Source organism: Grampus griseus (genome assembly GCF_964374135.1).
Source record: "Grampus griseus genome assembly, chromosome: 9".
Lineage (NCBI taxonomy): Eukaryota > Metazoa > Chordata > Mammalia > Artiodactyla > Delphinidae > Grampus > Grampus griseus.
Genome location: NC_139003.1, coordinates 47,291,985 through 47,305,390, shown reverse-complemented (window position 1 = coordinate 47,305,390; position 13,406 = coordinate 47,291,985). Strand labels below are relative to the sequence as shown.

General features: G+C 40.8%; 1 protein-coding gene and 1 pseudogene across 5 annotated transcripts in view; one reads left to right on the top strand and one right to left on the bottom strand.

Annotated features, from left to right (window-relative positions):
• The window catches only part of CREB5 (cAMP responsive element binding protein 5), a 410,470-nt gene that overhangs the window by 207,040 nt on the left and 190,024 nt on the right, over positions 1–13,406 (top strand). The window lies entirely within an intron of this gene.
• Positions 39–13,265, bottom strand: LOC309827677 (small ribosomal subunit protein uS5-like; annotated as a pseudogene). The gene is made up of 3 exons: positions 13,117–13,265; positions 11,317–11,401; positions 39–694 (listed from the first exon to the last, which is right to left on the bottom strand). The product of its transcript is annotated as a small ribosomal subunit protein uS5-like (transcript).

Sequence of the window (13,406 nt, the reverse complement as noted above, 5' to 3'; positions counted from 1 at the left end):
ACTGCTACAGTGGTGGCCATAGATGGAGCCTGGGCTCTCTACAGGGAGACTCTGGTGTGAGTCTGTAGGAGATGTCTCTGGATTCCTGATAGGGAGACTTGGTGAACACGGTCTCTTTTCAGAGGTCAGGGTGAGAGAGCTGTAAGTCTTGGAGATGGCATCATAGTTGCCCAGGTTGGCAGTGCAGCCCCTGGCCGAAGTGTGACAGTCATCCATACTGGCCATCAGCAGCAACTTCTTGAGTGCAGAGGCCAAGATGATGCCAGTGCCTCTGGGGGTGGGAAGAGGCACTCAGCATGGAGGCTGGTGCCTTGCAGGGACAGTGTGGGACCTGCCTGTCTTCTTCTCCCAGTAGCATTGCCGCACGGGGACAATGGAGAGCTTGATGATGGCCCCTAGGATGGCCCTGGCAACCTCCTTGGAGCACTTAATACTCAGACCGACATGGCCGTAGTAGTCCCAGATGGCAACAGAACCTGGTCCACTGGCTAGTGTAGGTCTGCTTTTGCATGGACATAATCTTCAAAACCTCATCCTTGAGGCACATCCCCAGGAGAAAGTCAGTGATTTCAGATTCCTTGATGGGAAAGGAGAAGAGAGGAATCTCCTCCAGGGATTTGGTCTCCCTGTCCTTGATCAGGTGGCCCAGCTCGGCCTTGCTTCCTTGAACTCTGTGATGTGGGCTGGGCTGTGGCTGCAGCCAGGAGTACCCCAGGAGTACGGGTATACCTCTGCCATTTGGTGCTTTCCCAGATAAGTGCCCTTTATTTTAATCGGGACTGAAATAAGGTCTGTACATTAAAATTGGTTGACATGTCTTCTTACACGCTTTTAAATCACAGATCTGTTCCCCCCCCTTTTTTTTGTTTTGCCTTGAAATTTATTTGTTGAAGAGTTTGTAGAGTTTTGTACAAAGTGAATATTGTTGATTCCATTTTCATGGTGTCAGTTTAACTAGTTCCTTTGTTTCTTGTATTTCTCATAAATTGGTAATTCGGGCTTTCTAGACTTCATTTAACATCGAGTTCAATTTTTTGGCAAGAGTACTTCATAGGCAATGAGGGATACTTCTGTCAGGAGGCACCAAAATCTGCTCGTCTCTCTTTGGGGTGCTGGCAGTCACTGACAATCCTCACCTAGATCCATTACATCTTCGGCGATTGCAAAATGGTGAAGTCTATTTCTGTCATTCCTTCTTCACTTATTAGCTGCAATACTTCTGTAAGGAGGACCTACCTCCAACTATGTGACTACCTGGAAGTCCAGTTCAAAACTTCCTGCAGTCTATGGCTCATTTATTTTAATGTCAGAGAGATGTCCTTTTACCCAGTAAGTACCCAGAAACAACCCTTCACCAGTAAAAGGCTGTAGCATGCAGCAGGAAAAACCAAGCCAGGACCTCAGGAGTCGTGCCTCTACCTCTGAGATCTGTATGATGTTGAACAAGCTATGTAATTTCTTAGAGCTGGCAGGTTCCAGGCCCCTACCTACACTTCAACCAGAGAAGCAGTTTTTTCTTAATTTCATTTGAACAAATCAAGCCTTGACTTTTTAAAAAAATTTTATTTTATTGAAGTATAGTTGATTTACAATGTCATGTTAATTTCTACTGTACAGCAAAGTGATTCAGATATATATATATTATTTTTCATATTCTTTTCCATTATGGTTTATCACAGGATATTGAATGTAGTTCCCTGTGCTATACAGTAGGACATTGTTGTTTATCCATTCTACATATAATAGTTTGCATCTACTAACCCCAAATTCCCAGTCCATCCCTCCTCTAACCCCCCTTCCCTTTGGCAGCCACAAATTTGTTCTCTATGTCTATGAGTCTGTTTCTGTTTCATAGATAAGTTCATTAGTGAGGCCATGACTTTTAAAAATCGTATGTAGTCTATCACTAAGGTCTCTTTCAGCTAAGACATTTTATGATTTTCATTTAGGGTAAAAAATATATAAGTCCCCATCAGGATATTTAGGATCCAGTGACCATGAAGAGCTAAGTGTTATTTCTAAGAATGTGTTATTTCATTTATTCATCCATCAGTTCAGTAGTTCATTTATATTTTTATTCTTTAAACCAAGGTTTATGCTATCTAAGTCGCTATAAAGTCTAAAGCTTGGGAGTGGGCATTGTGGGCAATAACCTTTAGGGGATCTCCTGGGGGTACCATTCTTGAAGCCTCAGCCTGAAGTTCAGAGAGTTGAGGAAAGGATGCTGGAATCCTTGGAAGTCTTTATTGACATCATCCATAAGAATGATTCCATGTACTTGAGAACTGTACTTGGAATTTTACCCGTGGAAAGCCTCCACAGGGGAGCCAGTGTAGGGGATGCTTAACGATATCCCTGAGAGGGAAAAGCAATTCAGAAGAACATCTGAAGAACTCTCGTTAATCGTTTACATGACAAAGTTAATCTCAAATTGTAGAGGAAAAATACAATAAAACGATCCTACTTCGAAACTCCCTGTCCACCTGTCCCTCAGTTCTCTGTGCAGAGAACTCTCATCCGTACAACTAATGAGTGAGTACAGGTTAGGAGCACAAAATCCAGTTTTAGCACAGTCCCAGGTTCCAAATAGGAAATGTGGACTCTGCTTTCTCATTAGTGTGCCTGAAATTCCTCTCTGGGTATGTGTATTCAAAGTGGCTCAGGTCGAGGGGGTGAGTAGAAGGAGGAAAGCAGAAAACACAATTCCAAAATCCACCATTGGAATCACACTGGCTGTGACAGAAGGAGCACAAAAATAAAGTCGACAGTTGTCACCTCTGAAATTAGGAGCAAATGGGGGCTTCGCTTCATCACAGTTTCACTCAGTACTTAGTCACAGAAGGTGCTGCTGCTCCCCTGGCACTTAATTTAATAATGGGAGCAGTTCCTGGCAGGAGATGTTATGAAACAACCTTAAGCATAAGAGGGGGGAAAAAAGAGCAGTGCTTCATTTAACAAATTCGGAGCCTTTCTTGGAGGCCATGAAGTTCTCAGTTCAAGTTAATTATTGTCAACAAATATTTATTTATTCACTTGATGAATATTTATTGAGTGACTCTTTTGAGCAGCGTGCGGTGTAGGTGTCACCCTGACACAGAGATGACAAGAGGCAGTCCCTTATAAGCAAAAGGCAGAGACAGTTTGCACAACTCATTATGAAACTAGGCAAACTTTGATAGCTCTGCATGAAAGGGGTCCAAATGAAAGTTTTATGAGGACACGGTAGGAAGCAGTTAGTTCTAGGTGAAGACTGAGAGGCAGCCTAGTAAAGGAGATGGTATTGAAACTGTACTTGGAAAACTGGGTAGAACTGCACTGGGAGACGCCAGCAGGCATTCAGGATGGAGCATCCACAGTGAACCAGGAAAGGGCGTGGGGAACAGCTGTCCCCACTTGGCATCCGTGTCTTCCTAAAGACATTAGAGCTTGGAGTCTGTGTGTATGCCGCTGGGTGAGAGCATGATGCTGTAGGAAAAGGAGGAGATATTTTTTTATGTTTCCTTCATTTGTATCAACTGCATTCCTACCGATCTTGTCAGAAATCACATGTCATCTCAAACTCTGAAAAAATTCATTTCATTCTGTTTTTTTACCCTGCATCAACACATCTTCTTCTCTGTCAGATGCAACTCTGATTTCAGGACTGGTGAAAGGACTCTAGGCTCCCCTGAGTAGCCACCCACAGTTAGCAGTTGTCCCACTTTTCAGGGCTCCAGGCGGCCTGTGACTTTGCCCAGGTAATCCTGCAGGACCGGTAGGACTCTCGGATTCTAGATCTATACACAGACACAGCCACACGCAGCTGGGCCAGGCCTCCCATCCCAGTGAGCAAAATCTCCATGAGCCTCCCCTGAGACATGGAGACTCACCAGGCCTTGGGTAAACACGCCGCCTTGCTAGACACTAACTTCAACCATTTGATTCCTGCCTAACAAGCTACCAATGGGGTTAGGCTAGGGATCATAATATAAATCACTTTCTTTCTCAGTTTGAGGAGAAAGGGTAAATTCCTTGCAATAGGAAGGCAGATATAATTCAGACATCGCAGCTTTCTCTTCAGCACAACAGCAGTTATTCTCTAGATGCACAGAGCATTTTATGATTTATAAGGAACTTTCAAAGGCTTAATATAATTTGATTCTTGTTACAGGTTTGTCATTATTCCCACTTGCTAGGTAAAGAAATCGAGAGGCTCATTCATTAAGATAATAAAAATAATGGCTCTCATCAGGCACATTGCCAAGTCTTGTCCTAAGTACTTTTTACATTTAACTCATGGAAGCCCCTAAATTGTCCTGCAAGGTAGATGGTGGTTGTCCTCATTTTGCTGCCAAAGGAAACAGGCACAGAGGGGTTATATAACTTGCTCGAAGGACCACAGCTAGCAAGTGGGAGAGGTGGGATCTGATCTCAGCCAGCATGGCTCCAAGGTTGCACTAGGTGGCCCATAGCCTGGTTCTGGAAGAGAATGGTTACCCAAATCTACCACTCACCTAGCCAAGAGGATTCCTGGATATCCCAGGGAATGCTCCCCAACGGCAAATGTTTCTTCTGGACAAATGCCTTCTCTCTCTTTGGCCTACTCTAACTTGGGTAGATTTTTTTTTTGCTGTACGCGGGCCTCTCACTGTTGTGGCCTCTCCCGTTGCGGAGCATGGGCTCCGGACGCGCAGGCTCAGCGGCCATGGCTCACGGGCCCAGCCGCTCCGCGGCATGTGGGATCCTCCCGGACCGGGGCACGAACCCGCGTCCCCTGCATTGGCAGGCGGACTCTCAACCACTGTGCCACCAGGGAAGCCCACTTGGGTAGATTTTGAGAGAGCTATTAAGGAGAAAATTGTTTGGTGCCTGCTTATTTTTCCCTGTCGTTCGACATTGAGATAGACACCATCCTTTTCAGTAAGGAAACCACACATCTAAACCTGCCTCTGTTTCTCCAGAATGACAATGTAGAAAACCTTGGGAAGGAGAAGGTGTTTCCATGTTTTGTGGGGAACAGAGGCTCATAGGGAAACAGCACTGGACACAGCACTAGAAAACCTGGATTGTGGTCATGGGCTAAAGGTGTGACCTTGGGCCAGTGGTTGTACCTCTCTGAGCCTCAGCTGTATAGTAACTCTTCCTGCCTGTCTCATGTTAAAAAAAGATCACAAGAATTACTGTGAAACTGTAGCATACCATACAAACGTAGTGTGTTACTATTGTCCTTTACAGTTTCTAGCCAGTAGTTTTCTCCTCAAAGCATATCCTTGTACTTCAATGCAAGACTTTTTAAAAAATGAGATTTGAAAACAGTTTGTAAGCTTCTGCATAATTTAGGCATTATTATAATAAAATGGACTTGATTTAGTGAAGATTTTCAAAACAATAACTTTTAAGATGGTACAGTAATTCATCCCATATGGTTTGAACCAGGGATATATTTAATCTATATAGATAAGAGAAACAACTTTTGCAATCTTCTCATAGATTCTTCTAGAAAATTCAGAATAAGTCAAACTTTTAAGATTTGAAAATATTTTAGATTTGAAAAGATTTGCTTTCAAGGAAATTAAATCTTGACAAATGGGGCTTCCCTGGTGGCGCAGTGGTTGAGAGTCCGCCTGCCGATGCAGGGAACACGGGTTCATGCCCTGGTCCGGGAAGATCCCACATGCCGTGGAGCAGCTGGGCCGGTGAGCCATGGCCGCTGAGCCTGCGCGTCTGGAGCCTGTGCTCTGCAACGGGAGAGGCCACAGCAGCGAGAGGCCCGTGTACAGCAAAAAAAAAAAAAAAAATCTTGACAAATGGAAACAATATCGTGAGGTAGTGAAGAGTGTGTGGGCCTCAGAGAAAAGCAGAACTTATCTGTAATCAGAAGAGTTGGGCTTGAGTGCTGGTTCCACCACTTCCTGTCCTGAGACCTTAGGCAGATTATTGAGCTGCTCTTGGCCGCAATTCCTCACCTGAAAAATGGGTACATAATTATAATTAACGATATAGGTGTTTATGAGGATTAAATGAAATAATGCAAGTGAGCATTTAGCATAGTAAATGCTCAAAAATTGTTAGCTTTTTCTGAAAAAAATTGCATATTATAGAATTCCCTTTTTTAAGCATGGTTACACCATATTTTCTTTATCCATTTATCTGTCGATGGACATTTAGGTTGTTTCCACATCATGGCTATTGCTAACAATGCTGCAGTGAACATGGAGTGCTAAAATCTCTTTGAAATTTTGATTTCCATTCTTTTGAATAAATACTCAGCTGTGGAATTCCAGGATCATATGGTAGTTCTTTTTTTTTTTTTTGAACTTCTGTACTGTTTTGTTTTTAACATCTTTATTAGAGTATAATTGCTTTACAATGATCTGTTAGTTGCTGCTTTATAACAAAGTGAATCAGCTATACATATACATATATCCCCATATCTCCTCCCTCTTGCGTCTCCCTCTCATCCTCCCTATCCCACCCATCTAGGAGGTCACAAAGCACTGAGCTCATCTCCCTGTGCTATGCAGCTGCTTCCCACTAGCTATCTGTTTTACATTTGGTAGTGTATACATGTCCATACCACTCTCTGACTCCGTCCAAGCTTACCCTTCTCCCTCCCCGTGTCCTCAAGTCCATTCTCTACGTCAATATCTTTATTCCTGTCCTGCCCCTAGGTTCTTCAGAACCAATTCCTCTTTTTTTTTTTTTTTTTAGATTCCATATATATGTGTTAGCATACGATATTTGTTTTTCTCTTTCTGACTTACCTCACTCTGTATAACAGACTCTAGGTCCATCCACCTCACTACAAATAACTCAATTTCATTTCTTTTTATGGCTGAGTAATATTCCATTGTATATGTGTGCCACATCTTCTTTATCCATTCATCTGTCGATGGACACTTAGGTTGCGTCCATGTCCTGGCTATTGTAAATAGAGCTGCAAGGAACATTGTGGTACATGACTCTTTTTGAATTATGGTTTTCTCAGGGTATATGCCCAGTAGTGGGATTGCTGGGTCGTATAGGAGTTCCATTTTTAGTTTTTTAAGGAACCTCCATACTGTTCTCCATAGTGGCTGTATCAATTACATTCCCACCAACAGTGCAAGAGGATTTCCTTTTCTCCACACCCTCTCCAGCATTTATTGTTTGTAGATTTTTTGATGATGGACATTCTGACTGGTGTGAGGTGATACCTCATTGTAGTTTTGATTTGCATTTCTCTAATGATTAGCGATGTTGAGCATCCTTTCATGTGTTTGTTGGCAATCTGTATATCTTCTTTGGAGAAATATCTCTTTAGGTCTTCTGCCCATTTTTGGATTGGGTTGTTTGTCTTTTTGATATTGAGCTGCATGAGCTGCTTGTAAATTTTGAAGATTAATCCTTTGTCAGTTGCTTCATTTGCAGATATTTTCTCCCATTCTGAGGGCTGTCTTTTCATCTTGTTTATGGTTTCCTTTGCTGTGCAAAAGCTTTGAAGTTTCATTAGGTCCTATTTGTTTATTTTTGTTTTTAATTCCATTTCTTTAGGATGTGGGTCAAAAAGGATCTTGCTGTGATTTATGTCATAGAGTGTTCTGCCTATGTTTTCCTCTAAGAGTTTTATAGTGTCTGGCCTTACATTTAGGTCTTTAATCCATTTTGAGTTTATTTTTGTGTATGGTGTTAGGGAGTGTTCTAATTTCATTCTTTTACATGTAGCTGTCTGGTTTTCCCAGCACCACTTATTGAAGAGGCTGTCTTTTCTCCATTGTATATATTCTTGCCTCCTTTATCAAAAATAAGTTGACCATATGTGTGTGCGTTTATCTCTGGGCTTTCTAACCTGTTCCATTGATCTATGTTTCTGTTTTTGTGCCAGTACCATGCTGTCTTGATTATTGTAGCTTTGTAGTATAGTCTGAAGTCAAGGAGCCTGATTCCTCCAGCTCTGTTTTTCTTTCTCAAGATTGCTTTGGCTATTTGGGGTCTTTTGTGTTTCCATACAAATTGTGAAATTTTTTGTTCCAGTTCTGTGAAAACTGCCGTTGGTAGTTTGATAGGGATTGCATTGAATCTGTAGATTGCTTTGGGTAGTATAGTCATTTTCACAATGTTGATTCTTCCAATCCAAGAACATGTTATATCTCTCCATCTATTTGTATCATCTTTAATTTCTTTCATCAATTTCTTAGAGTTTTCTGCATACAGGTCTTTTATCTCCTTAGGTAGCTTTATTCCTAGGTATTTTATTTATTAACTTTTTGTTACAATGGTAAATGGAAGTGTTTCCTTAATTTCTCTTACAGATTTTTCATCATTAGTGTATAGGAATGCAAAAGATTTCTGTGCATCAATTTTGTATCCTGCTACTTTACCAGATTCATTGATTAGCACTAGTAGTTTTCTGGTAGCATCTCTAGGATTCTCTATGTATAGTATCATGTCATCTGCAAACAGTGACAGCTTTACTTCTTCTTTTCTGATTTGGATTACTTTTATTTCTTTTTCTTCTCTGATTGCTGTGGCTAAAACTTCCAAAACTCTGTTGAATAATAGTGGTGAGAGTGGACAACCTTGTCTTGTTCCTGATCTTAGTGGAAATGCTTTCAGTTTTTCACCACTGAGAACGATGTTGGCTGTAGGTTTGTCATATATGGCCTTTATTATGTTGAGGTAAGTGGAACTTCTGTACTGTTTTCTATCAAGCTGCACCATTCTATATTCCCACCAACAATGTGCAGGGTTTCCAACTTCTCCACAGCCGTGCCAACACTTGTCTTTGGTTTTTTTGATAATAGCTGCCATGACAGGTGTGAGGTGTTAATCTCATTGTGGTTTCGATTTGCATTTCCCTGATGATTAGTGAGTGACGTTGAGCATTTTTTCACATACATGTTGGCCAAGAAGTTATTATGTTAAGTGAAATGAGCCAGTCACAGAAAGACAAATACAGCAGGATTCTGTTTATATGAGGTATCAAAAATAGTTGAATTTGTAGAATCAGAGAGTGGAATGGTGGTTGCCAGGGGCTCAGAGAAAGGAGAAGTAGGGGAGTTCCTAATCAACCAGCATGAAGTGTCAGTCAAGCCAGATGAGTAAGCTCTAGAGACCTGCTGTACAACATTGTACTAATAGTCAACAACAATGTATAATAAAGTGTAATAATAATAATACATAATAATGTGTAATAAAATGTAATAATATACTTAAAAATTTGTTAAGTGGTTATACCTCATGTTAAGTGTTCTTACAACAGTAAAGTAAAATTTTAAAGTAAAAATGGCCCTGAAAATTGAGAAGGTCTGACCCTGATTCTAAATATAGGAAAAAATATGAATATGGCTATTTAGATCATCCTCACAGAACTGGTCATTTCTTAAAATTGTTATGGTATAAGCCTAATAATACGTTTTTGAATTAGATATAGCACTGGCTAGTGACCTTTCGATAATGCTTAAATAAGAGATTCATCAATATGGAATAATTGGATAGGAGGAAGAAAGGGTATTAACATGGTAAATTATTTTGCACAGATCTATTAATAACAGGACCCTGGTGCCTTACTAGGTAAGCACCCAAACAGTCTTCTGACATCATTTCTAGAATAGGATGGTCTCACTAAACCCCAGATTTGGATCTCCAGGAAGCTTCCATCTTAAATTAAATCCTACTCAATAGTAAATAGATTTTGATTTAATATCCTTGAACTGATGAGTTTGCTTAGATTACTGTATGATTTAAACAGTAAATAAAAGTTGTCTCTATCAAACATATAGTTGGAACTGAATCAGTGAAAGACTTAGAGTTAATGGATCAGTGGAGCAGTCAATGCCAAGTCTCTGATTTAGTCTCTGTTATTGAGGTAGCAGAAATAGAAGGAACCTACTCTTTGGAAATGCCCAAAATCACTATTCCTGAACCCTTCATGCTAAGATTGTTGAGGTTTTTGTTTTGGAGCCATCTGATGAGAAAAGCTACCTTGGAGGGAATTCCTTTAATTTCTTCAATAACTAAATCCACTTGGAAGAGGTGGTTCCATTTATACCAAGTGTCTTAGTGAACAGTGCTACTAAAGAATTCTACTATTAAAGGGAACATTCTAGAGCCCACTTTTCCTATGAAATCACACCCACCAAGGTCATGTCTTGGTATCACCAGATCTTCACGCAGGCCTGGTACCTAATAAAGATCATTATTGTCTCCAGAAGGAATCTTCTTTAAGTGATGAAGGTGTTCATAGGGTAACAGTTTCTAACTACAATTTATATTTGGCATTATGGAGATACTAGGAACCATATATCCAGGAAATGCCTATACCATTCACTTTTCCGTACCTGGCCCCAGGCTCCCCCCTTATTGTCATCCAGAGCCATCATGGTGAAGAGGAAAGAGGCCACAGATTAACCTGCATTTAATAATATGCTTATCCAGCCAGCCACTTTAGAGTCAAGAGATGTCTGTGAAGATTGCTGTGTCCTCTGCTATAGAAATGCCATTAACCAAAGAGACAATCAAATGAAAAAGAGAGAATTAAATGAAAATCTATGATCCAGTTACTGTTGAAGATGAAGGAATGCTTGCTGGCATTAACATTTTACAAAACCAATGAGGAGTCCCTGAATTAATCTCATCTAAAGTCTAGTCCCAAATTTGGAATTGAAGGCTAATCGAAAAAGTTATATTAAATCTCTATTTCCAAAAGAATTTCAGAATGGTGTGGACATTTCCACATGCCTAATATGGCAACATCTCCTGAGGGCCCTCAGAACTGAGTGGCCTTGGAATTGTGCAGTGAGACTAGGGCAGCCCCTAGAGATGTCCTGACTAGGATTAGTCAGAAAGTCCAATCTAGTCTTGGCTGGCCCTGGAGATTCAGAGGGGTCACAGGGAATCCTGCGTCTCTGGTAGAATAATGTTTGCCTTGTCAGGCAGTGTGTAAAAAACTATTGGCACGCAGGGTTACTGAAAAATGCCGAGAGCCAGAAAGTTTGGGTTATGATAGTTATGAACAAAGGAAAGTATTTACAATATCCCCTTGCTCCAAAATAGATTTTAAACACTATACAAACACAATGGAATGTGTCCATTCATTTCTAAATGGGTCGTCTCCTACCCCCATGTTTAGGTCATAGCTATTTCTAGGCTTTCATGTGACAAGACCTTCACAGACCAAATTCAGTAGTGTCACTTCTGAACCAAGTGGCTGCATGCGCTGTGGTTTTCCCTTGTTTATTTTGTCTTGTTTTATTTTACACAGCTTGTATCACTAGCCTCCCAATCAAGGTCAGTAGATTGAATTCAACCCCATTCGTTTAAAAGACCGATAAATTCATGCCAGCACCATGATCTCACCCCCCTGAGTAGCAGAATGTGGCCGTGCTGTGCTGTGAAGTCAGCCTTCCAGATGCAAGTGTTCAGTGTGACCCTGAAACCACACCTGAAAGACAGGATGGTGTCGTCATACCAGCACGTGTTCTGACTTCAGCTTCATTTATTAAGGGCAACATGTATCCGGAGGTGAAAGAAAAACCTGAAATGGTTGATGTATTGTTATAATTGAGGAAGCGCCTGTAATCTAAATAAACGATGTCAATGGAGAAGACTCATCCAAATACCAGCATGGAATTTCCTAATACTTGCTGCCAATTTGCTATCGAGGAGATGGTTAGGAAGTCTCAGGTGGATGCTAACTGCACAAGGGCCAAAAAGGATCTTATTACCAGGGTGGAGGTCAGTGATGAACATTATGATATGAAGTCATATTCCTTGCAGTGCAGCTCTTTGCAGTGTGCGAGGTTGGAGATCTGTGTGCAGGCAATGTCGAATGTTTCCTGTGTGTGAAACTCAGGTGAGGAGAGTGGCAAGTTTCTCTTGTCACCAGGTGAATTCTTGTACACATACACACATTCGTTCTCTCTCTCTCTCTGTTTCTCTCTCTCTCTCTCACACACACACGCACACAACACCCTTCCTCCCTCCGATCATATATCCTCCTAAAGATCTTCATTACATCAGCCATGCAGGAAGGGAAAGAAAACCCTTACCAACTTGTAGTCATCACACTTTCCCCTAAGGCAGCTATTACAACACTATGAAGATGTACTCTAGCAATGAAGGGGCACCCAAAGAGGAGGGAGACTGCACCATCCTATATAACAGCTGGGGCTGAAGAGAGCAGAATTACAGCTGGCATTTCTTAAACTTGTATTATGTGTACTGAGTGTTTTATATACATTTTCTTAGTTAATCTTCACATCAACGTCTTGAGGTAGGGACTGTACTTATTTCCATTTTATAGATGAAGAAATTGAGGCTCAGAGATGTTAAATGACTTATTTATGGTCACACAAATCCACTCCAAACCACTGTACAATGCAAGCCAAAATACTCCCATCTGCTTCTTTATATGAGAATGTGTAGAATGACAACTTGTTGTTCTGCACCAAATACAGTCTCTACTTAGATATGTATGAATACGGATGGCTAATAATATGTTTGGGCCTGAGTGTGTCCAAGATTTCATACATGGACAGTTGCACACTCTTATATTGGTAACATTTCGTCCTGTTAACAAATGTTTTGACCTTGTGGTAGCCTCTGGTCATATTCTAATATTTTTAGCCAAAGTTGTAATAAAAGAATCTTTCTGTTTCAAAATAGCCTTGCAGATCAAGCTCTGTACAATCCAAAATGCCACTTCTCTGTTTGGCGAGGGTTAAATGGTTGTCTCAGGCCAGTGTTTAGTTCACATTCTATAAATGGCTCTTACTCCTTGATCTGACTCACTGTATGTATTACAGCAAAGTCACTTACAGATCAATTTATTTTTAGAATCTTAAAGAAACAGATTCAACCGGGAGTGTTTGTCAGACCACAGGCTAATGTGAGGGAAAACATACCTTGGTGAGGAACTTTCTGTTTGACTCCTCTGCCCACAGCTCTCTGTTAGTGATAGGCCTTTGCATGTTGTCTTAAATGTTTTGAATTATTTAAATAGCAGAGTGGCAGAATTTTATGCCAACATCTTACATAAGAGAGGAGTTTTTGTGGTGTGCAAGTGGGAGAGCCTTCTGCATTTTAAGTAAAATAATGTCAGGAAATAATCAGCACAATCTTCATAAAGAAGAGAAAGATTATATACCCGTCGCCTACCTTGCGGCTTTGTAATGGAAATTTTCTTTAAGATCAAAACCCAGGAATATGATAGGAACAGTGATGATAATGGTGATGATGATGGTGACGATGATGAGAGCGGTGATGATGATGGTGATGGTGATGATGATGATAACCACCGCCACCATTAGGAAAGATTCTGTATCCGTCCATTAAATAAATATGGCATGCTGCCCTCTACAGGTATTCAATCTAAACTGGATAGTATCAAATTCATACAAATAGATGAAGCATTCTCAAACACACAGACCAATGTATAAATGCAAATT